At 38.9% G+C, this 26,561-nt stretch overlaps 1 long non-coding RNA gene across 1 annotated transcript; it reads right to left on the bottom strand.

Moving 5' to 3' along the window:
* Positions 1-20,759: 20,759 nt before the first annotated feature.
* Positions 20,760-26,214, bottom strand: LOC137477632 (uncharacterized). The gene is made up of 3 exons (XR_011001111.1): positions 25,936-26,214; positions 23,439-23,583; positions 20,760-20,851 (listed from the first exon to the last, which is right to left on the bottom strand). It is a non-coding gene; the product is annotated as an uncharacterized lncRNA (long non-coding RNA).
* Positions 26,215-26,561: the final 347 nt, after the last annotated feature.

Below are 26,561 nucleotides of genomic sequence, written 5' to 3'. Positions count from 1 at the left end.
GCTAGATTTCACAGAAATATATTGTTTTGTCTCCTGACCACTTGCAAAGTTGAATTCATGGCACATAGAGGCAGGTGGGTTTATCTGAGAATGCAGAGCCTTCTGTGCTAGCCAGGGAGGACTAGGGAGCGCAGCACAAGCCACCTTCATGCACTCTTGTCCATATGTGGGGCTGAAAATTTCAATTTACTGTGCACACACTCAAAATAACTTTGCTGAAAGTAACTCAAAACCAGGTTTTAAATAAATGAGCAAGTCATTTATGGCCAAAGATGACTTTCTGCAGGTGGAAAGTGAATAATTGTTGGCATTTTCTATCAAAACTTTACAAAGAATCCTCAAAGAGATCCCTTTGTTCTAGCACTAAGCAGAAAGATGAGAGAACACAGACTGGATATCAATATATTGTGACAAAACTCAGCAGGAGCCTCTACAGGAAGAGCTACAAAGCAGATAACATTTGAAGCAGTGAACTATAATAGGAATTTCATTTTGCACATGGATGTACCCTGTGTGATAATCTCCAGTCTGTTTATTCATCAGCTGGAACTCTGGATGTGAATGTGAAGGTGACAGGAGCACTGAGTTTTATCTTCCCACATTTTCAGGAAAGGTATTACCCCTTTTAATGGTTCTTCATTCAAACCCGACTTTCTCAGTGAAAAGTAAACCAATCTGTTCTATTTTCTCTGTGATATTAAGCATGAAAGGAAATTCTAGTTCATAGCTGGAGAAATAGTGAATAGGAAAGATTTTATGTTATTTACATCAGTTCAGGAGTTGTCTAAGTGACACAAACAGCAGGATAATCAATGTAGCAAAAAAACCCCATATACAATGATTGAAAATTTAGCCCAAAGGCCTTTCTCTTGGTCCTGATCCAGACAAACATCTTCCAAAAGCATCTTTTTTCAAACTATCTGGGATAGCCTAATTCCAATCGTAAGTAAATGTACTGTGAATTTTTTTAATGTGATTTACTAGGGGGTTGGACAGGCTCAGAGAACTGATAATGGATGTTATGGAGAAAAACTGTGTGAATTTCTTTGAAATGAAGGGCAAAACAAGGATTTGTCATTCCTCCTAATTTCAATTTCCTGGGATGTGAACCACAGGTAGTTTAAAAACAGAGAATCATTGTGCATAATCTACATCAGATGATTTTTTTTCAGTACTTAATTTTTAAACCAAAACTCTAAATAGAAAACAGGTCAATAGCCCTTGAAAATTATTTCTAAGGGCTCCATAACATCCAAATAGCAGTTTTCTACTACCCAGAGAAATATCCTTGCAGGCATAGCAAGATATGTTTTCCTGTGTTCCACAGGCATTTAACAGGAATAATAAATTTCTTTCTGTGTGTTATTTATCCAGAGAAAGAATTAAATAGATTATCCATCCAGGGCTTTCCCTGCAGCTTCTATTTTCACTGAACTAGTAACATAAAAATTAAGACTCATTGTATTGCTCGGACTCAATGATCTTAAGGATCTTTTCCAAACCATATGATTCTGTAATTCTATCTCCTTGGTGGTTAGGTCTCAGCATTTTCTTCCAGATTGTGGATATTTATTCCATTCTTCCCTGTGGGATTAATGGAAGTACAGGCCCTCACCCAGCTCTTGCACAGCACCCGTAAAGGAAAATCAAATAACAACATGATTTCCCTACAGAGCACAAAGACCTTGTCTCCTTTACTATTTTAGATATTAATTAACATTTCTTCTCTTAAAAACTGCTCTGTAGATCTTGGGAGTAGCAAATGATGTCACGTTATGTATCAGTTGCTATGGTAACTAATCCTTTCTAAAAGGAAGAAACAGAACAAATGTTCTGTAGGTCTCCATATCTTACTACGAACAAGGATTGTCACTAAATAGTCTTTATTTTGCAACCCGTTGCTTTCCTTTGTTTTACTCTTGCTTATAAATGATCACAACTGACTTAGATTTAAACTGTACATTCTTTTTCTTACAGTCTGAATATTCTGAGCTTCCAGTTTTCATGAAGTGGCAGAAAAAGAAGTTAATTCCAGATCTTGGATTGATTTTTTAAAAAATTTATTTGTGTGAAGGTAGAATATTATTGAGCAGTCTTTAGGAGACATATTTTGGGCTGGAAGCAGTTACATTTCCAAGAAAAATTACATGTAGTGGAGAACTTCAGGCAAATATTAATATATTTTACCATATTTCTCTATTTCTGTTTCTTTGTCCTGAGCCAGAGAGGTTCAACAGGACTGGCAAGGTCCTTCATGTCTCAGTCACTCTGATCCCACTGTAAGCCTCCATCTTGCAGTGGGATATCAATCTACTCCTTGCACAATTAGTTTCTGAGATATCTTTTACAGAGGCCTCAGGATTTCTGAAAATTTTTCTTCAAAGAAAAGTATTAGAGCATCAATTTCATGAAAGACACATTTCCTTCTACCTGATCTCTAGCAACCTCCAGGACTTCTGCCCAGAGAGGTGGTAGTCATAGTCTTCATAAAAATATAAAAAAAAATTAAAAAAAAAAAAAGCTACTACTTGGTGGGTGTGCCTTTATCCCAGTGTAAAACAAACAGAGCAGTTTGGGAGTGCTGCTCTCAAGACTCTCTGAGAGCAGCTCTCGAGACTCTCTGAGAGCAGAGCTACTGCAAGGGGCATCCCTTGAGCCCAAAGATAATACAAATATTCTAACAGAGACAGGGCCATTCCCAAGGCTGAAATATGAGAAAATGTGATGGTGGTGGGTAGGAATGAACAGAATACCTTACTAAAAAAATCTCCCTAAATAATCTCAAAATATTTATTATTTGCTTTTCTCAGCCCTCTCTCTCCCCTCATCACTGCTGGACTCCACAACAAGACAAGAATCATGAAGGAAACAACCTGATTCAAAGAGTCGTGTTATAAAAATATGCTTCAAGTTGTTCAGACATACAGGAGAAAAGGCAAACAATTCACCAAATTTATTAATAGGCTTTCTTATCAATGTGCTGGCAAAGAAAGTTTGTACATTGCCAGGCTCAAAAACACAGAATAAAGTAATTTCTTCACTCTGCAGCCATTCAAAAAGTGGCTCCACTTGGCATAGCTTTGAGCAATGGATTTACTTTATCAGGTTTACCAAGTTGCTCACCTGCTTCCAGCAGCCACAGAGAGGAGGGAAATGTAGCTCAGCTGTAGCAATGCTTTCTTTCAAATGGTAGCAAGTCAGAATTAATTCATTGCAGGGGACAGGAGGTTCCTTAACCCTTCTAGCTGCTGACCCTGAGAACTGGAAACAAGCACAGAAAAATGAGGACCTGAAGTATTTTATGGACTGCATCATTAAACTTCTAGATTTAGAACAAATTACAGAACAAATGTGTTTATTTAATAAAACACTTCTGTGATCATGACTTCTTTTCCAATACCTATAGCAAGAGCTGGATGAAACAATTTATTCCCTATGCTAAAATTCTCCATATCCCAAGAGGTGCTTCAATAGAGACCAGATTTCTCTAGAGAAGCTCTAAATTTTCCTTATGGAAGGGAAAAAAAAACTATCATAAGAAGTATTTTTTTTGTAAATGTTTGAAAGCTGCAGTGTCAGCAGAGCAGCTGCAAGGGCAAAAGAAAACCAGGTAGAAACTAGCCTTGAAATGTGTTTGACAGGAAATCACCTAAAAGCTGTAGATCACTGAAAAAGTGCACAGACCAACCTTAAGGGAAAGGGGAGAGCTCCAAAAACTTCTAGAAGTTTTGAGGGTTATTTGAGACCAGCTAATTACAGAGCTGAGGGAGCTGAGCTCAGGCAAGGCAGGGGACAGGAGCAGAGCAGCCTGATCTAGGTCACAGAGCTGCCACGGCTCAGGTTTTCCTGTCTGAGGAGCTTTTATAGCTCCCATCTGCACAGTATCCGAGAGCTTTACACTGCTTTAATGTGTTTATCCTCAAAAGGAGCCTGTGAGGCAGCAAAGCACTAATTCTGTCATTTTACTGATAGTATACTAAAATTGGAGACTGTGGGGAAGATCCTTAGTTGGCATAAATTTTCAAGGCTCTGTAAAAACCAATGACTGTCCAGTAAGGGGAGTGGAACTTGGATTATTTAAAGCATTTGAGGTTTTTCCTCCTATATGATTTGTTCAAGATCACACAGGCTCATGACAGTATTAGAAAATGAAGCCAGTATTCTGAGGAATACCAACAGCTGGCCCATCATTTTGTTTTTCATGTCTGGTACAAGCATATGTGACTGAAGAAGAAACCTGAGTCTCAGGACTGTAAAATGCATCAGGGAGCAGGTGCACAGATTTAGTTTACTTGGGCCAGGGCACCTTTTCCTGGTCCTTTCTAATTGTTTAAAAATTGTTGGGTCTGTTGGTTTGTTTGGGGTTTTTTTGGTTTTTTTTTTTTTTTTTTTTTTTTTTTTGATGTGAGTTTTGGGGGGGGCTCGACAGACTGCTATTCTGCCAGCAGCAGAACTCCATGGAAGATGCTTGTTTCTCATGGAAATGAAGTTGGAAGACAAGTATACAGAATTGAGGCTTTTTTTCCAAAATTAATAGTTCTTTTAAAAGTACTTTCACTACTTTATAGCAGTTTGAATTTCACAGTTGTTAAACATATGAAATATTTTGTGTGTTTTTTATATTTTAGTAGCAAGACGATAAAACTAAAAAACTTCCCTTCCTGTGAGTTGCTGTGCATACAAACTGCTATTCTATGACCCATCTTATCTGTTGATGGTAGCATCCACATCTGGCAGCCTTGAACAACACCAACTACATTTGAATTTTTCAGATAGAGAACTTGAAACAATGAGCAGGGATGACAGATGTCAGTCACTGCCTCTGACAGGTCAAATGCAAATTTCTACTTGAATGGTTCAGCTTTTGCAGGAGTGTAAAGCAAAACAAGAATTATTACTACAGTATAAAATGACTTAAGGTGCACACAGTAAATGCCAAAGGCAGATATATATCCCAATAATGTAAAATTACTGCCAGTCAAACAAAGTACCAACTAGGGGCAGCACAGGGAGTGTACAACTGTCTGTCAAGGCAGAAGAAGATTTGTGCTCTTCATTGAAAATACTTTTACAGCAGTCAAAAGAGAAATCTTGATCTTGACAAAGAAGGTCTGATCTGACTTTTATCCTATCAATCAAGAGTCCAGTAGGTCCTAACTCAAATAAGCTATATCTTAGTTCCACCTTTGGACAAATATCAAGTCTTTTTCCTTCTACCATTCTGAAGAATGATGGATTTAGCCTTTTTTTTTAGGGCTATAAGAAACGATCTTTGGAAAGTAACTGATCATATTGACAATTGTCTCCCCAGAAAAACATCAAGGTGACAAATACATTTGAAAATTTCTGTTTCTAACGTTGGATGGTGTGGCAGAAAACTAATTAAAGATGTCATTTATGTTTTATCTGTGCTAGAAGACACTGCCAGCACCTCACCTATATAACAGAATAGGCCAGATAAATTCTGCTCTCACACTGTACAGAACCCACAGTGAGTTCACCTGAAAGGAAAGCTACAGCAGGAGAAAGGCAAAGTTGTGCAATCCATTGGTAAGCTCACTGCCCACAAGGACTGTCCTTTCTGCCAAACAGGTTTGAGTCTAAATCTCCATCTCCTCTTCTTTCCTACTCAAGCCAGGATTTAGAAAGCAGGAAACACAGGATAAAGCAGGATGAAAATACATCAGAAATACACAAGGCCAGCTGGGAGGAATGAAAGGTGGGAAAAATGTAAGAAGTTTTTCTACAGCATTCATTCCAACTTCTCTGTCATCAGCTTCATTTCAGTCCATTTTTACTCCTGTATCATACCTTAATTCTGTTGGTTTTCACATTTATCTGAATAGAAACATTTATAAAGTGTCAGACTCTACACCTCAGTTGTAAATCCCAGGAGTGGAAATCTGTAGGCAGGTTTGTAGTGTATAAAACATCTATATATAAAGTATACATGACATACCTCCTACTTCTTGATAAACAGACCCCAGAAAATTACTGCTCTGGAGTTCTCTTGGTTAAGCAATGTAAAAGTCAGTATTATTTTAACAAGAGACAATAAAGAGAATGCACAAATCAATTTCTTAGGATTAAGGAGAAAAGCAAGTAGGAATCCTAAGACCGGTTCAGAAGCCTCCTCCCAGAGTTAGAAAAACAATCACATGGATTACTGACAGTTTAAGGCTTTTTTCCCCCTTGAATTTCTTGCAGAGTTTAATAATAAGGCAATTCCTTGTAACAGGAGCAACCAATGGACTTGGAAAAACAGCTAAGCTTCCTGTCACAAACTTTTTTCATGTCTCTTCTGCTGCTTAAACCCACAGAAATTCTCTTGTTTACATCTATTGGGCACTTTTATTGCAGCCCCTTACCTCACAATCTCTGTTCCACACCAGTATGAATCCTGAATCCTGCACAAATCCTAGGGATCCTGATGGTCGCTCCCTGATGTGAAGAATCTCCTCATCACCATCAGAGAGATTTTGGCACACTATTTACCAGCAGCAGAAGAGGAGATGCTAATAAGTTACATGGTACCCCTGAGCTGAAACAAAACCCATATGGTTTTGCTACCCCAGCCAGATTTCCAGGATTATTTTGATACGTATGCTCTGCTCCTTGTGGCCGGACAAGCTGGGATTTCACTTTTGGGCTTTTTATTTCCTTTTTCCTTTTTTTTTTTAATATATCTCCACCATCTGTTTTATGAGACCTTGAATTGATAACATAAAGGTCATAGTTTCAGCATGCAGAGAATGGGATTTTGTTAATAAGGCAGAAGTTGGTAAGAATTAAATGAATATACACATTTTAATAAATGGATACATGCAGGCACTGCCATAAGTTCTGCTTTGGGCCACAGAACTTTAAAGTTTTTGACAAATGGCTGGGAGGGTTTTCAGAGGGAAGTTTTGAATGACTGGCCCTAAAGAAGAGCTTCTACTGAGATTCTGGGGTCCTAGTATGGATTATTACCATTTAAAACAGACACATTCATGATTTTTTTATTTTGAATGTGTGTATACTCCTCCTCTGTGACCCCAGGAAGAAACTCACCAAATATTACTTCTTGCAGTATTAAACAGAGACTACTAACATCCAGTTTCTTTTTGGTTCATTTGAATCCCAGCAGCATCACTGTCCATTCTGGAGGAGAGACAAGGGAATCAAGGCACTGACACTCTCAGGTGGACAGAGCAGAGCAGGACCTCTGCTTGGGTGTCAGGACAGGAGACTCTGAACTGCTGGTGTTACTTAAACAATTCTAAGACCAGGCAAGAGGAATATGGGCATTTGTGACTGTGACCCCATAAGTATGAGTATAAAATATACTTTACAAGGCTGTGGGTCCCCTGCTTGATGAGTCCCTTGGGTTTAGAATGGCAGGGGGGCACAGACATTCTGGATAATTCCCTTGAGTTCCTTGTGCTAGGATAATGCCTTCCTTCCTCCATTCAAAAAATAGTCTGAGAGCAAGTCAAACAAAAGGAAAATTATGTGGCAAATGGCATTCAGTAATTGATTTTAACTGTTTTTGAAATGGGACTATTTTAGAACTGAAAAAAACAACCTTTTTCCTATTGTATTGTGGTCACTACTTCTGGGCATAATTTATCATTGCCTTAACTAGATAATTGAAAAGTTAACTTTTAAGCAGCACTTGTGATGTGAAAGTCAAAGCTTTAGACAGATATTTCAATAAGGATTGATGGTTTTGGATTTTTTACCAGCTTTACAGAATGCATACATCTTGCTACATGAAAATAAGGTCACATTTTATGATCCCCTACCCTGACACCTGAAAATAGCTAAAAATCAGTCAGAAGCTCAAGTGTTTCCAGTCACTGACTTTCCTACCACTGATAAAAGGCCAGGCTGGGTTTTAGGAAGACTTTCTTTCCATAATATATGGCCTATTCCATCTAAATTAAGCACAGGACTTACAGGAGAAAAATAAGGTAAAAAAATCCCAAAGATCTCAACTAATAACATAAAATCCTAGTCGTGCTTAATGAACATTCAAACATTTTCCACGCAACGCAGCAGCCATTTCTCGAGCTGGGATTTCCCTCCCCGGCCTCATTCTCTGTTTGCAGGCCAGACAAGTTAATGCATCCCCACATTAGCTCTGTGCAGCTCCCACCGAAGGGCCCCGTGGCACCACGGCTGTCTGTCACACTGAAGCGATTAGACACAATCTTGCTTCCCCTGGCAGTGATGAGGCTCTGCCAGCCTGGTGCAGCTCCCCACTGAGTGTTCCAGCTGAAACTGGGAATCCAGGGAGCTCTGTCATCCCTGACAGCATCCGTCAGGAGCTGCCGAGCAGCTCTGACCCCAGCTCTGAGCCAGCCTCCCCAGCTTCCCTGCCTCGGCTGGCTGCAGATCAGGATAACAGGAGGATCAAAGGATTGACCTCTAAAAACCGACTTTTTCTTCCTCTCTGCCTTTGCTGTTTGGTATTCCTGAAATAATTTTCAAAAGCACTAACGCCAATCTGTTCCAACACAATAAAGTGCCCAAATTCAGTTATGAAGACGTGTAGCCATTAAAATAAAGTGCTCCAGACAGTAACCCCAGTTCCAGCTGGGGAGCTCTGAGGTGATGAATTCTGATCTGTCAGCGATAAACAGGCAGTCAGATATTCACACAGAAGAGCAACTCTCACTGCTATCAGTGTGAAGCATATTGTGGGCAAAGGGCAACACTTAACTTTCTTTTGGTCACTTTTCAGAGCCAGTATCATGCCTCTGAACTCTTGGACATTTCATCAAACAGAAACTTCAGCTTAAGCAGAGTCCTTAGGAGACACTGAAGTTTTAGAATGGGAAAGAGACATGCAATCTGACGTAACCTTTGAGATACTTTGAAACTATAAGTACCAAAAGAGTATTTCTTTCTCCTTTTATCATTCCCCATCACAACCACTGCAGTTGCCATGAAAAAGCCTTTTTTCCTTCTTTTTTTTTTTTTTTTTTTTCCTTTGGTAGCAGAACACTCTTTATGAGTCAGCAGTGATTTATTGCTTTTATGACTCAAGAATTTTTGGGACAGGCCCTCAAATTAGGTTGGGTCTTCACTTATGTCAGTCAGGGAGAATTCATTAATTTCACTGTCTGCAGACCAGTGAAGAACAAGCTTTCATTCCCCACTATTCTTTTTCCCATCAACATTTTGTTAAAGCACATTTGAAAAGTTTCACTAAACTTCCAAAGAAGTGGCAGGCAGACCCATTACCATCACTGATTTTATTTGCCCTTCTGCATCTTTATCCATGTCTTTGAGATCTGACAGAGAACTTAATGCTGTAAAAAAAGTATTTGCTCTCTTATCATATATGTGATCATCTCTCCTACTCAATAGGTAGAATTTTAAAGCTGAGATAAACAGATCTAACATCCCACAGGAGTCACGATGTTGAGGTACATAACAGTAACAAATATTAATATGAGTAGAAGAAAACCAAAAAGCTTCAGTAGAGATGTGTCCTGCTGATGTCCACTACACCTGAAAGGTGTGAGTTACAACTCAATAGACAGCATAACAGTTTTCCCCACGAGGTTCAATGTGCTAGTGAGGGAACACATGTGGGACCTCCAGAAATACATACAATTTAAACACACAGGGACAACACAAACCAATGTAAGATCTTTTCCATTCACAGTCCAATAAAACCATCCCAAACAGTCAATACTGCAAAGGCAGAGCAAAGTACACCTGTACACAAGATACTCTTTGCTTTCCTAACATAATTTAATACAAAAATAATGCTGAAATATAAATTAAAAAAAAAACCAAACCACAGTGTGGGCTTTCTGTATTCCTTCTAGTTAAATTGACAGAAAAAAACCCTGTAAATATACAGCATGGTTTGGGTTTGAGCAGTGCAAAGGGGAAGAGTGGGTGATAAGAACACTTACTGGAGAAGGCTACTGAATGATTAATGGTTAAACTTCAAACAGCAAATAGGTAAGGGACGTGCCTGTGTCATTCAGGATGGTATAAACATCTATAATAACCATGTGAACTCATTTAATTTCTGAGCTATAGAGTCTTTGTTATTTCACTTCCTCTGCATACAGAAGGTATTCCGTACTACTAATTATTATTCTCTGTGTTCTTCTAGGTCATTATATCCTTTTCTAGAGTGAGTTGAGTAGACTTGTAGAATATATTGAAATGTAAGATCCCCAAAACCATACGGAGCTGCATAGTGATGCTTCATCTCTTCTTTTTCAGTATTTCCTAACACCTTCACTTTCCTGCCCACCAACTAAGACCAAGCTAACATTTACAGGAAACTACAGTTAAGCTTATAATTCTCTTTCAATAATGGCATATTTAGAACTACCATGATATATATGAAGGTTTTTTGTTTGCTTGCTTGCTTTTCCCTGTATGTGTGGCTTTTTATTGATCAATATTGAAATTTAAGCTTGGCACTGTGAGATGGTGGAACAATGGCCTATGCCATCCTCAGTTTTGATACTCTCCAGCAGCATCTCTTTTCCATCACGCAGAAATATGTTAAAGAGCAATCATTCTAGCCTCTCATTTCATTGCAAAAATAGATAATTTCTTCTGACTATTTTCTAAATTTAAATTAGCTCTCCGTTTTGGAGAATGCAGTTTCTTTTGTCCTGTGACAGGTTAGTTTCTTTTACAACCATTGGCAAGATCCTTGTCACACCCTTCAGTGTGTTTCAGGGGCAGAAAATGCAGCTGGTGCAGAGCAAAGCTGTGGAATTAATGAAGAGATACAAATGCTTATAACGCTATAGTGGGGGTCAAAATACCCTAGGATCATGTTAAAAGATGAGATTATTAAAATTAAGTATACCTTCTTATTGAAAAAAATCTTGTAAAAGTGATTACTTAATCTGAAGGAAGCTGTGCTGAAAATTGAAACATGATTTAGACTAGAAATAGAGTGCAATATTTTTAAATGTTGAAGGAAATCAATCATTCAAACTTATAACCAGCAGCAGTGGATTCTATAAAAGTATCTTTCCATTAAAATTATGTCTTGCAAGTTCTGTGTTTTCTATTATGAAGAAAATTAGATTAGTCTGTTCTAATGGTCTTTTATGAGTTGAAGCTAGTCTACTTAATGATGTGCTGCTTTATTAATTCCTTTTCTGGTCCAGTTGGAAAATGTACTGGAAAATGCACTAACAACCCACTATTGTACCAGTGCAGCCTGGAAATCTTACACAGATACCAGTTAATTTAAAATAGCAGTTAATAGTTTCTCTCTCTGATCTCAGCTGAACAAATGTGCTCTATTAATAAGCATTCCACTGTGGTATTTACAAACACTGTGCCACTCTGTTACAGCCTGTTCTTCTATGACGACCTGGGTTTAAAATATTTACCTGTTGCCAAATCTCCTCTTGCATCCTTTGTCCAGATAACCTGTACAGCTGACATCCAGAGGCAAAGCTAGCAGCTGGCCACTTCCTGGTGGAAATTTCAAACTTAAGTGCCATATCCATTCCATATCCATCCAGAGATCCTCTGATGGATATGGAATACAAGAGCTGCTTAAAGGAGCAATAGATGTCTGCTCTCATCTCCCTGAGTGATGCTGATATAATGCCTTTCTTCTCAAATTGCTATGAGGGTCTCATGTGGCCAGGGCAGCCAGCAGAGGCAATGAGAGGGTTTACTGCTTTCAGCCTGGCCATTATACAATTATCTCTGTCTGATATACTGTTCCACAATCGTCCGAGCTGACAGACATAAGCCTGTTCAAAGCTCTATCAATTTGGGTAATATCTCTTCCTGGAATCAAATGTCATATTTCTGATCTAGCCAGTTTGGGCTTATACTGAGACCACTGGCTCCAGCTTTTTCCATGAGCCCTGTGATCCCAGTGCGTACAGAGAAAGATTGTCCTTGCTCTTAGCTCCACAAAAAAGAGCAAATGTATTTATTTGGAAGGCATTGGCTACAATTTTTTCCTTAAATAAGTGCCCTAGCACATCTCAAGCGATGCCTGTAATCTGTAGTTTGCTGCCTACACTGCTGACAGTTTAGAGATCAAATAACGATGTGTGAGAGGTGTGCTGATCACTGCAGACCTGCTTATCTCACATTCCCAGAGACGTGCAGCAGACTCACAGGCATCCAGCACCACTCAACAGCTCATTAATCAGCAGCCTGCTGCTCTCCTGTCTCTGCTATTCCACACTGTCAGGAGCTGTGTTTCCATGAGAGCTCTCAGTGAAGTTGTTCCTAGGAATGATACAAATACCTGTCTGGCTCCTTTCCTGACTGTAGAATGTGCTCACTGACAAGAGCCCACACAGAGCTCTCTGGATAAATGGATGTTGTTTCTCTCAAAGCAAAACAAAAAAAAATAGTTGTACATGGAAAAGAACATAAACAGATCCCTCTCACCAGTTCACTTGGAGTTCAGCATGATCACTCCAAAAGAAGGTAACAAAACACAGAGGGACATTTCCGATGTTTCCTAAGATATATGCTTTTTTTTCCTCTTTTTCCCAAACAAGAAGAAAAGTAATTAATACTTATATTTAGAAAAAAAGTAAGCAGTCCAAGACCTAGTTAAACAGAGAGACCAGAAAAAATTGTTTCCAAATTGGGCAATAATGAAAGTGTACTTATAATCTAGCCTTGAAAAATAGGTGAGTTACTTGCTGGCTGTTTGGGGAGCACTGTCTGGGACATGTTTCTGCAGGCTCCAACTTGGGAAGAAGAAAATGAGGAGTGGGAGGCTTTGCCAGGAATGTATGGGGGCAATAAAAATGGGACTACAAAGCAAACACTCATGCAAAGAGAGGGGGGCTGGGTGAGATTTGCTTGGCAAAGACTTAGTTATGATCCAAGGATTTAGCCTACTGTGTTTATGGAATACATTGTTCTCCATGAGGACTTTTTGTTATTGAAGTACAGACACAATGCTGGACTGAATTATGAACTGAAGAAACACCAGGAATTAGCTCTAACTGAATGCAAGGAACAAGATCAGACAGACCATCCATGAGCACAGAATAGGGGTCTCTTATTAACATTTCTCTGCTAAATTTCCTTTGGACATCTTATTTTTTGGTGTTTCCCGCTATGATTTGCCATTCTTTAAATAGTCATTTAAGAAAAACCCCAAAACACCTGTTTCCATAGAAAGCATCCAGAACAGTCCTTGTCCATACCTTTGAGAATGCTCCCACTGTGGGGTTATATATCAGGGTATTTACTACTAACCCAAGAACCCTGGAAAAACCCTACACTATGGTGAGAACAAAAAATCACAGAATGAAAAGTTTGTCAGCCACAATGCAGGACCTTCCTGAGAACCTAGGTCTGTTCCTAAACAACAGCACAGGGGCCAGCTACATTACTTTCAGGAAAGCAGCCCTCCCACGTGGAACACCTGAGCTGCTGTTAACTCTTCATTCTGATAAATTCTCAAGGAAAAGGCTTTGCATTATACCCAGTTCATTTGTGTGCATTAGACATTGTGCTGTTGTCTAATTTGCAGCAATGAATCTCACTGTGGAAAACCTCTGGTGTATCATCTGCTTCAAGAGAGAGAAGATGTAGGATGTGGTGGGATGATGGAACAGTTGAGAAGATGTAGGAATTTCACTGTGAAAACTATTATTGACCAAGCAATGGGACAGGCAGCCATACCCAACTTGTTGGGTTTTTTTTTTAAACAGCACCCATCTATTTTGCACACTTGATTACATATTTCAGTTAGGGGGAAAAAAAGGTATCTTCTATTTTAGAGTTGGAAGAAAAGTGATTATTATTTTGCCCTGCAAAATCTACCAGTGAATATATGAAAATATTTCAGCAGGTGACAGTTCATTTGTTAAACGTGGCACAGACAGGATGGTATCCAAAGGAAATCAATTATTTCACTCTGATAATTTTCTTATGGATTATTTTTAGGACACCTGTGCTCAGAAATCTTAAATTAAGTCAAAAGTTTGCCATTTCAGATATTGCAAAGTAGTACAAATAACAACAACAAAAAAAAGGCAGATAAGCTTTTAGGATTCCTTATGTTATGTAAGCTTTCAGACTAGTGATGGAAAACACTGGATTAAATCTGGATTAAATCTCAGAGTAAATGGACAGAACTGTTAGGTCTTATTTGAATTTGGCTAATGGATTGTGTTTTTTCTTTCACAATTACTATCTGATTGTTTTCCTAAGACATTTTAATCTCTTTCTTTCACTTTTTTGTTTAGGTCACTGGCAGCTTTATCATCCTGAGCCTGCTGATGGTAATAAGAATTAACACTATCTTTGGATGCTCAATGTTAAATTAACATTTCCAATGTACTTCTGCAGGAAACACCAACAAAATATCACAATCTGATTACCCAGCTAATTGCTCCCTTCTCATTTGTCCTTTTGACTAGTGACCAAAGCACTTTTTGGACTGTTTATCTTGTATTTCCTATGAATGAATGAGTAGCCTCAGTGCTTTCTTTCCTCTTTGGTCAATAACAAGGAGACACACAAAACCCACCAGATAATCCTGTGCATTTGCCTACATCGACAAAGTCTGTTCCAAAAATCCTAAGAGCCATTTCCAAGTATGTGCCTTGCAACTCTGTCCTCCTTGCAGGAAAACCTCCTCAGTTCTAAATTCTTAAAATCTTTCCATAGTTATGTATGGACATGCAGAACACACAAAAAAGAGCACATGCTTTTTCTAAAATTGCATCTATAAATCTCTGAGATTTTCAGTGATAATTAGATGCTCTTTTCAGTCTGAAGTCCAGCCACCAAAAATCTCAATTATGGGGGAAATGAGGCAAGGAGTTTAAGCAGCTCCTCACACTGGTTATTATTATCTGGAGAGTGCAAATTCCATGTCAACAAAAGGAATCACAAGGAAGGAACAAGCAGTGATGCAGCTGAGGGTAGAAGAAATTCACCTACTCCCCTGCACTGGAGGGAACATCACCTTTATCCTGTCCCATCTGCTGTGCCAGATTGGCTAATTTAGTTTTCCACTGCCCTGCTTTTGGAAGATGGAAAAGGCCACTCAAATTCATAATGGATGTCTGAAACAGAACATTTTCTTTTTGACAAGTTGCTCAAAAGATGGTAATTCCAAGAGAAAATTTTAATCTAAGAATTACAGAATCACAGAATCACAAGTTTGGAAGAGACCTTCAAGATCATCGAGTCCAACCTGTTCCCTGACACCTCAAATTTATTGGACAACTTATTGTCCAAAATGTGAAGTAATGGCTATATTTGGAACATACCTCCACAAGGGACACCAGTTTGTCTTACGAGAGGGAAACAAGAGCCTTGATTTCCCTTGGTAGCATCCCAAAATGTGAATGTACTGCCACTGAATGTCCTGGGAGGTCCCTATCTCTGTAATCAACACCCCTGCAACATCTTTGAGGTGATTATCATTGGTAAATATTGTTCAGGTAATATCTGGCAAGGCAGCTGCCCGATTTTAACATGGTATACAAAACTCAGCATAGACATGTACCACATATTTTCTCGAGACCGTGTTAAGCAAACAAAAGAATACTAAATAGAAATATTTTTGTTTTGAAGAGTTTGAACTCATTGTTGAGTAATGAGATGCAGCCATGTCATGGCACATATGCTTCCATCAAAAAAACTCAAATCCCTGAAAAAGGCAGAGGATTGCAGAGCATCCCAAATTATCATTCCATGACTCTTAGTGCAATGTGTTAGAACAGAATATGAAGTTTAGGCAGCAGATTGCTATTTTCAGCAGCCTTGTTCAAAAGTCATGAAGCTTCATTTCAACACAAAACATCATCTGTCAGTTCAAAAAAGAGAATGAATGATAATCTTTGTTTAAAAACTGGCAAGGAATGACTCAACATTCATCAACTCCCTCTATTCTCATTAGCAAAATCTAAATATCCAATTTAGCAACCTTTCACTTTTCCTTTTTAGATGATGGTGTGTTACCAAATTCATTTCATAGAGAATAATTGGTAATAACACTCCCCTTCTTTCTGCAAACTCCTGAGATGTTTCATGAAATAATTTCCATTTCATCTGGAGCATTTTCCCTTCTGCAGTACCTGTGAATCAACCCAATTGTCTGCCCTTTTGAGAAATCATTACTCTCTAGTGCAAACCATCTCTTAGATGCTTTCATTACTTCTGAAAGCCTTACCTCCTGATGGATGGAGTGTAATTGAGCACAGATGCTATTTGCCATGAATAGGCAATCCAAACTTCCAAACAATTGCACAGTGTTGAGCTCCTCTGAGTGCACAAATAAGCCTCTCATTGGTTTTAATTTTTATCCACTGGACTTGAAAATCGCAGCCACTTGAAAACATTACCTGAATTAGAAAAGCAGAGAAAGCCCTAAATGTCCTGAAACTGCAAAGATGTGTTGATCTTACCTGCTTTGAAAAGCCTCCTGCAGAATTCCCTGGGACTTGGAATGTTTCTGTGAGGTACAGAAACAAGGTCCACTTTGTGTACACTTGAGTTGTCCAAATAGAAACTAATTAAAATGTTGACATTTTAGAGTACTAGTTGGTATTTAAACAGAAATATTTCCAGAGATCATTGCACTTGATATTGAACAATGCAATTACTGACATCAGAAATATGTCATTTCCATTGTGTGGATCAGTGTGCTCAGAGCGATGCACGAGGCGTATCAGCAGTACTAAAGAGCAAAGGAAAAACCAAACCCCGTCCAAAAATTCTGTAAATATCAAATACATTCAAAAGCATGACCTTTTATGGACATCCAATAACTTAGATACTTATTCTAAGTTTATCTGAAATAACAAGAAATCAAACTTGGAAAGAAGCAACCCTGAGGGCAGGATTCTTCTTGGCATTTCAGAATTTAGTTTTTCTTCTCCTAGATAACAGAGAGTGCTCTCTGATTAATTTGCATCCCACCAGAAATTTCCTGCATTTTTCAGTTGAGGAAGGAGCCTCAAAGACCTTACTGTTTAGCTTTCCAATGCTGCTGTTTTGAGCATTCTTTTAAGGAATTACTTGTGGTAAATATGTCTTTCATTGAAGTCAATGGATTTGTGCAGCTATTATACAACAGTCTCACAGGTGAAGTATCCCTTGTATGTGCCTCCTCTAGGAAAAATCACACTGGAAAAAAAAAAAAAGAAAATTACCTAGCACAAGTAAACAATGCCTGTCTATTCAGAATAAGAGTTCTTAGATTTTTTTTTTTTTTTTTTTTTTTGCCTTTGCTATTTCTCTTTTGGAAAGGGAAAGATGAAAAATGTAACTGGCAAGGCTGTCTATAAATCACTTTAAAGAAGTATGGCAACATTTGGAATACATATGCCTTGCAGTTTTAATGTATTCTGCATATTTTACATACAGGCAAATAAGTTTTTAAAACATAATATTGGATGCAAAACTAGACTTCTTTAAACTTCTGAAACTACCACTTTTATCACATTTTCTGTCCTTTTTAAATAAGACACATGATGAGTGAAAGAAAATTAATACACCATGAAACAAAAGTACTTCATCAGGTAAGAAATATAACTGTGCTAATAACTCTGCTTCTGTCTCTCCACAACCTCAACATCTGCTCTTAGATTCTACTTTAGATAATTTTTGCAACCCTTCCCCTTATCCATTTTCATGTGGCAAGCCTTTGACAGTATGTGACTGTCCTCTAGCTATCAGTCAAAAGTCCCATTCCTCAGGAGACTGACAGCACATCACATCACTGCAAAGCAATCTGTCTGGTCAGTCAAGTGTTTTCTCAGGGATTTTTTTCAGGAAATCCTATCAGAACCATGCATGCAAAACTGTCTGTTAATGCAGGCAGTTATTCATGTTTGGGGAAAAAAGAAGAGAAAACCTCAATTACTGAATGCTGCAGTATTGTGCAATAACCTTCTAACAAGGCACATTTATCATGCAACAGTTTGATATTTAGATATGGTGGTGAGCACATTTCTGAATGGAGATTGATTTCATTCCAAGTTCATCTCCAAACATCGTGCTTGGATTTTCACACTTTGATAAATCTGTTAGGTCTGACTTTATCCCACCTGAGTCTTGGATTTCCATAGTTTGATAAATCTGTTAGGTCTGACTTTATTCCAACTGAGTTTAAGCATGAGTGATATGTCACAATTCAGGAGCAATGGTTCCTCCCTAATCAGAGCACCAAAGGCAACAGAGGTGCTGAGAGGGTTCAGTCATCTCTGGAAGTTCCTATTGTTCTTTAAAACACCTTGGAGTTAAGCAGAGTGATTGTGGCCTCTTAGCAATCACGTATTAAAGCATTAAAGGTAATTTCCAAATGTTCCCATGTGAAGTGCCAATCTTTTATTGCTGCAAAATGTACATACTGTCACATTTTTTGGAAGCGTAGGGATGCTGTTTTGTGGGTCACAGGCTCTTGGGTTCAGATTTTTAAAGGCAGAGATACATGTTTGAGTTTTAAGACTCCCTTATATTCCTGTAACACTTCCTTTTAGCAACAGAAGGTAAGAGCTCAGGCACCTCTTTGCATCTGTAAACAGAATTAGAAGTGCTGCAGAGGCCTCAAAGCAGAATGATTAACAGCAACACTGTAAGCATTGAATGACTTAAGATTTGCACCCCCATAGTAAGAACAGCTCAAAGGAATGAAAATGCAGAAGCATAATGGAACGGGCCCTGGTTCCTAATGTGTGCTTCTGTCACAGGAGAGTTAACATCTAATCAGTTATTTAAATTAAAATGTCTCAGCATCAAATATAACCAAATGCCTCAAGCAAGGGTATTTAGACAGAAAATGCTAAAACACACATCAAAGAATATTTCAAGCTAAAGGGTATGAACTCAAGGCCCTAAAGGTGAAAAAAGCTCTGAGTATTCTAGGTTTCAAAGCTGAAACACACAGAGGAGTTGATACATGCCAGATGCTAAAGGGGTGTAAGGCTGGCCCTTGCCTGTAGCAGAGGGATGATGGATGCAGGTACAGAAATTTCAGCTGCTGTGTGATTAGGCTACATGTGGAAAGCAATAGATGGATGAATTGAGAAGATTTTGTAAATTCAGGACTGACTCACTGATTAAGTCATCTCTTCCCTCTCGCAAACACCCCAAAAGCTAAAAATAACAAAAATCTTTAGCAAAAATACAAACCCACTAGGAATTTTTGATCTCAGCTCCTTACAAGCACACATTCGAGAACTCCTCTGTGTGTATTCAGCTTTTCTAAGGGAGGGCTGAGAGCATAACACGAATATCAGGGGTCATATGGAGAATGAGATCTAGCTAAAACACCTGAAATCAGAATTGTTTACTACCTCAGAGGAAACTGATTGAGCTAAGCATTCCAGAAAAAGACAACCTTGTTTTACCTGTGCAAATTTACTGCTCACCAGCAAGCTAGGTTAGAGAAGAAGTGAAGGAAATGGAGTGCTGTAAGGAGAGGGCTGTGTTATCACTAGGCTGTCATTAACCTCTGGGATTTTTTCACACAGCCATGGGAAACATGCCTCTCCAGGCTGTTGCAGCGAGGACTCACAGTGGTCTCAACCAGAAGTGATGCTGAATATCTGCCATCATAAGGGGTGGTCCTGGGAAAACAGAAGGCAGGTAGGGCTCAGTGTCAGAAAACAGTGGCTGCTCCTTCTAGACTGCATTACAGAGTTAGGCTAGAAGACCAAGAAAAAGATGAAATGTGCTTCCATAAAAGACAAGCTCATGGCATCTGAATGAATCTCAATCACGTGGAATACAGTTTGGCGTATATAAATCTGGGAAAAGCATGAATCTTGTCTCGTTCATCCTGTGTAGCTCAAAGAATTCTGTAGTATAACATGAAAAATAGCAAAAAAAGGGTATGTTTTCACCTCTCTATTTTCCTTTCTGGTTCAAAGGTAGCAGCATGTGAGTTCCTGGGGTGAGGGCAGGAGCACCAGAGCAGAGCTGTGACACCAACAGGGGCTGTGGGGCACTGCAGTCATCTTTAACTCCAGACAAGATGAGTTATCTGCGCTTCAGCCACACGGCTTTGTGTGTGTGAGAGCCACAGCTGATAAGTACACAGAGCTGGAGAAAACAGCATGTGCAGTGTTAGATATGGCAGCTTTTAAACCTGGTGACCCTTTGTTGTCATGAATGCCTGAATTTTGCCACGAGATAGACTCTGCATGTCTCTATTAGTGGCAGCAGAATGTTCAGGGGCTTAGGAGAACACAGAAAGGACTTGACAACTAACAAATCTCCAACAGAGATTGGAGATTGGTTTGGACTCTCTGGCAAACAGAGATCTCAGACAAAACTTTCTTAAATATGCTCTTCTGGAGGGCCAGTCACAGGCAGTATCCAGACTCTAAAGCTCCCCTGAAACAAGAATGGGAGAATCCCTGTTCCATCCCGATCCTACATTTTTTTAAAGTAGAGTGAATAAATATTTAAAAACAGTCTGGACAGGTCAATTGCTTTTTTTGATGATGTGTAACTCCATGAGCTCTGACAAGAGCAGACCTTCACCAGTTTTGAGTGGAAAGGATGACAAGAACTCATTCAGATTTAATCCTAAGCCAAGATGGTGAGAGAGCTGTAAAATAAAGTTTTCACAATCAGTCTGTGTACATCACTTCAAAGCAAGAGTTAAGCCAAAAGAAGCTGACCTGGATCAGCTGTTTCATGAGCTATCTGCTCTCTCCAGCAGACCGTGCAGCATTCTGGGGAAACTGGATCCTTGTTATTCAAAGAGCATTGCACTAATGTTTGAACTCCAAGGAAATGTCAGGACAGGGTTTGCTTATGAAGTGACAGGGAGTTCAAGAGTCCCTTACTTTTACTAATGATGTTCTGAAGGAAGTCAGGAGGATTTCAGCCTTCTTGAAGCACCAGACCCCAGAAAAAACTACAGAACTGAGAACTGAGAGACCTGGAGAGTAAAAGGTAATATAAAAGAAAGCAACTCTTGCCATCTGAAATTTAAAAAAAAAACAACTTCATAAATGTATTTTTCTTCACAAACTAGGAATAAGACAGGGGTCAACAGGGAGTCAGCCAGTTGCCCAAAGAGATAAGGGATAGAGCTGCTTTCTTCCCTGACTCTTGTTTCCTGTCTGTTTGGTGGAACTTTCCCTTCATCCTCTTTGTTGTATGATTAATATAAAGCTTCATGTTTCTTGCAGTAACTAAGTAGATTAGTTTCTTGTGAACAGAACAGCTGCTTTAAAAAGGCCCTGTATCACTCCTGAAAACAGGAGTTAGGCACCTAAGTAACTTCCTAATCTCTGTTGAAAATTTCACCCTTAGCATACCCACATGCTTCTCTTCCCCATCTGCAGACTGGAGATAAGAGCTTTTGAATGTGGCTGCTGCTGTCATCTTGGGAATAAGGGAGGTAAAGGAAAAAGCCACCCTGAGCAGCAGTGAGCACTCCAGCTGCTATAATGGCAGGGCTGCACTGATAGCATCCTCCTTCGTGCACTGTGGAGAAATGTTACTGCTCATCTTATCAACTCAAGTACACTGATTCTCAGCAGTGCGCTGTTCGACCTCCCGTGGCTTGTTTGACCCCTATGAAAACCTATATATCAAATCATACAAATTAACTGGAGCACATTCCTGCTTCTATCAGGCTTCCTGTATGCCAATGAAAATGAGAATTTACTTAAATGGAAAAACAGGCAACCCTGTATTCTACAGGATCTCTTATAAGACAGTCTAAGAAAGAGTTGAGGTCCAAGTTCAGTTCCCTGCTAAGCAGAGCTGATGTTGAGTGCTGTGTTTACCTTTCAAACTGCCTCTATCCATGCAAAGGAAAACAAAAGCAGCAGGCTAAAGTGTTATGCTGAACCTGAAAGTAAGAGTTTCTTTCATGTGCTGAATAAAACCCTAAGTCTGTTTTAATTTGGGATAAACTACTGTAAAGGTCTAATAACACTTAGAACTTAAGAGCATTCTTTAATCAATTATGGTTATCTCAAACTATGCTGAAAGATTTGTCTGCTGCTAGTGAAAACTGAACCTAAGAGGCTTGGAGTTCTCAATACCTGAATTGCAAGGTGAGCCTTGTGGTCTTGTGTTGATGCAAAAGCAAAACATTTCATTGTGAAATCTGAAAATACACTTGTTTTTATAAATTTCAAATAGTATTTCTTAATCCTTTATTTTTAAAACCAAAATAATTTAAAGTGTCATTTTATTTTCTATTAAACTTTTAATGGGCTTTGTGCATCAAGAAAAATAAGAATGCCATGGTGTTTCATGTCTAACACTGGACCTACTGGTTGAGAACCCTCTCTGGAATGGGAGAATTTGGCACCTGTTCCTTGCTTTCAATTTCACAGCACCTTAGGTAAAAATTGTGTCCCTAAGTCCTCTAGTTGTACAAAAGGCTTTCTGCATCTGTGCTGCGCCAATGAGGAAACCTCTGCTTATGAAGGAAAGCAGATTTTTTTATATTTATCTGAAACATAAGTGACCAGCAGATGGATGACTCCATCACCCATGGCATCCCCTCAGATTTTGCCCCTTTATCCTACTTTGGAGAAGGCAACTCCATTGCCTACACAGCAGTTTCCTCATGAGTTTTTACATTTCCATGAGGGTGATGCCTTAGGTTTTAGCTTTTATATTTTTCAGATTCTGTACTGCTTTAGCATGTAGGTCAGCCTTCTTAAGGCTTTTGCAGCAAGCTTCTAGCTGAGGATACTACCTAAAGTGTTTGCATACCGGTCAGCCCCACCACTTGTGACAACACCAAGTGCTGTGTTGGTGACACGAAGCTCAAGCCCTGCAGGGAAGCAGTGCTGCCCCATCCTAATCAATCAAATCCAGAGGCAGCAAGGCTCTCAGCAGCTGGAGGGCACTCCAGCCTGAAAGATAGCATAGGCAGAGGGATAATGCTGGGCTGAAGAGCAGTTCTTAAGGAGCAGAGCAAGCAGAAACGCAGGGAGCCACTCAGCTTGAGGCGGCAGGAGCAGAGCAGCAGCCGCGCTAATGGGAGATTGTTCCTTCCCTGTTTCTAAACAAAGACACAGAGACAATAGTTTACATCTGATCTTTTAAGCTCAAACTTTCAAGCTGAACAAACCACAAGAATCCAGAGTTAGACCTGAGGAGTTCTGGAATTATAAAAGTCAGGTGTATGAAGACCAGTAATACAAATCACACGCCCGTGGCTCACCTGGGTGAGGTTACACTTGCTACCTTCATTTGCCCATGGCTTAACATTTCTACTCCCTCAAACTGAGTGATGAATCAGAATGTATGCCCTAGTGCCATTCCCTGGAGACAATCAGTCCAAATCCACACATACTGGGTTTGGCTGAGACAAAGTTCATTTTGTTCACAGTAAACAGTATGGGGCTGTGGCTTGGCTTTGTACTGGAAATGATGAACAAAATCAAACCCAGCCCAAACCAGCCCACTGTAGATTAGTTAAATGACACAAACATGGATACAGGACACATACAGATATATGGAGTAATACCTACCTGGGAATGAGAGGAAGCACCGTTGTTCAGACAGGGTCTTCCCATCTTCTGCTGCAGGAGAACACAAATGGTTATTTAATCAGTGCAAGGCCACATTCCATCTGTGAAGCCTCCCTGTATCCTTGTGGCAGTGAGGTTTGTACAACTGGCAAATTAAAAAAAAAAAAAAGCCATTACAAGAGGCATTCTGAAAGTTTGGGGAACTCTGAACAGTATTAATGACTAAATATTAATTATAACAAGTATCATTCAAACAGCTTATAGGAATCTGAGGTACTAATGAATTTTGTTTAGAGCAATAATCAAGTTACAAATTAAACTACTGGATTATATATTAGGCAAGCTTGAGTTTGTTGAAGCTTTCTGCGTAATGAGGTCATTTGTGCTTCTTGATAAAATAAATCTAATTTTACATGTTTATTGTGACATCTTATTAAACTGCTTTATAGGAAAAACACATTTTGGAACTCCTCAATGCCCAAGCTAATTTTAAAAAGAACATGAAGTGGTCTTTTATAACATTATTATTTTTAAACCATTTGTTAGCAAAAAATACATTAAAAAATAAAAGGGGAAAAAAGAGAAGTGGTAGTTTATGCTTCATCTACAATAAATTTTTACATATTAATATTAAGCCTTAAAACCTGAATTATTTATTAACATATATATATCCTGAAGTCCTTAAGTATTTAATATTAGCAAGCCACAAAAAAAGCCCAGATTTTCCTTTTGCTTGTGTGTCTGGCAGTGTTACTCAGAGAGGCTGTTAAATTATTTTGGGACACTTTGATTTGAACTGAAATGAAAACTGTAAGTGAAAATAAGGACTGTGAACAGTGGGATGAGATGGTTTAGAAGAAGGAAGGAGAAAGAAAAATAAACTTTCTATGTAAACACCAGACAGGGACAATCCATGTGCTGCTCTTGAACAAAACAAATGAAGGCTGAAAAGCATAAAGATGTAGAGTTTAAGCCAGTCTGTCACACAGAATGTGACATGTTAAACTTGCGTTACTTGAAGTAAAAACAAAGCAAAAATGGGGAAAAAACTGCCAACTAACAAAAACCCAAAAAAAACCAAACCCAAACACTTCCCTCCCACCAAAACCCCGAGTTCTGTCCTCCAATTAAAAATTGTAAAAACCTAATCTCAGCGTACAATTAACACAGAAATAATGTTCCATTCTAAACGTGGTATTCTCTATTTCCATTGATAGATTTAGTATCCAGGTTCCATATGAAATACATAATTTCTTTTCTGACCCCAGGATAAAACAACTCAATTTGCCTTGTATCAGATAACTAACAGAAATCTTGCCCTCACTATCCACTTATGATTCTTCATGATTTGCGTTGTAGATGACCCAAACCTCTGTATCTGCATGAGGAACTATGAAAAGTTCCTTGTTAAGTAAACACTATGAAATGGTCAATCTGTTTGACTGACTCAGAATAGTGGTATGTTTTTGCATTGTAGGCTTTGATTAGTCACTTGCAGTGTTAGGAATTTTTTCAGTGTTCATCCCTTAGGGAAAAAAAAAAAAAAAAAAATTCCCCATTTGCAATTTTCCAATTTTCCAAAAGAATCTTGCTGTTTGCATAAAGCAGTTTCCAGCAATTGTCATGTCTGGAGCAGCAGCTTTCCATTTTTACCTTTCATTAACTGAAGCTTTAGAGAAAGTAAAGCATTATTTTATTTCTTTTTCAGTTTAAAATTTATGGATATGAAATGCTGGGTTTACTGCTCAGAAAATGAACACATTAAAATACAGATAGTGGCATGTGCATAAAACCACATAATTCTGCTCAAGCCCTGATATTCTTTTGTCAAATGAGCTTCAGAACCTACCTAAAATCAAAAAGACTAAATGAAATATGACCAAAAGATTAAAATGTGAAAAATTATACTTATTCTACTATAAATAAAATTGTATATGCAACTTTAGGTTATTTGAGCATCCAAACCAGAAAAAAAAAACCCTGAATATGTTTTCTAGTAGCAGAACATCTGTATTGACATGCAGAACTCCAGCCTTGGGTTGATTTTTTTTTGTTGCCACTAGCTGTAACAGCAGGCAAATTTTCTTGTAGCCCCCACAGAATGTCACCTTATATATAAAATCAAATGCTACTCAAAACAAAGTTTGCTGTGGCAAATAAAGCATAAATGATAATTGTAACCATGCAAATACCAAAAGATTGGGTGCAGTTTTTTATTACTGATTTTCCCATGTACTTATAAAATATATTTAAACAACTGTTAGGTCATCTCAGAAAAATAGCCTGTGGATCAAAAGGCTCCCCCAGCTGCTGCTGCTGCCAGTGACCTGTGGAGCAGCCAGGCACAGCAGTCCTGGCTGCCAGCTCCCTTTCCCTGGAGGAGAGGGAGGAGGTGTGGAAGCACGGCCAAACCTGCCATGTTCAGAGCTGGAATCCATCGAGATGTGCTTGGAGCTAATTCTTCCACAGCTCTGGGTCATTTCCTTCTCATTTCCACCTCCCTTAAAGCGCAGTTGAGCAGCTCTGCTGCACACCATGGCCATATGGAAGCATCACTCTACCCCCCACTTTTCCCAGCCATTCTGATAGAGTGAAGAAATTGCTTGACATTTATATTTCAGCTCAGATTCATTAACACAGAGAGAGTGATTGTGGACAGCTGCTGGAAACAAAGGCTGATCCTTCCTCACTGACATTTGTCCTGGCAAACTCTCTGCACCAAAGATAAACCACAGATCAGTACACTTTAATTCCTTCCCCTTCCTGAGGAGGAGTCACCCAGCACACACAAACTTCCCAAGGTGGATTCTTTATCCTGGAAGTCTATTATGAGCGGGTTTTTTTGCAATTACAAAGCATTTTACAAGGTGAAAAACGATCACCTATAAAGTAGGTGAAGCCTCAGGAAAACCAACCTCCTAACTTCTCCAATATATCCCTCCAAATGAACTTTGGACATTTCCAAGCATCTCTTAGAATCCCTAACCTGCCCTGGCAATACAACGGCAAGAGGAAATTTACCTAAAACATTCTCCTAAGGAGCAGATTAAAAAAAAAATGTTTCAAGTGACAATCAACAGAGCTGCAGAGCTCCCTGTTCTTTGTCATTTCTACAGTCAGATC

Source organism: Anomalospiza imberbis, chromosome 7 (assembly GCF_031753505.1).
Source record: "Anomalospiza imberbis isolate Cuckoo-Finch-1a 21T00152 chromosome 7, ASM3175350v1, whole genome shotgun sequence".
In the NCBI taxonomy this organism is placed as follows: domain Eukaryota; kingdom Metazoa; phylum Chordata; class Aves; order Passeriformes; family Viduidae; genus Anomalospiza; species Anomalospiza imberbis.
This window is presented reverse-complemented; position numbering and strand designations above follow the sequence as displayed.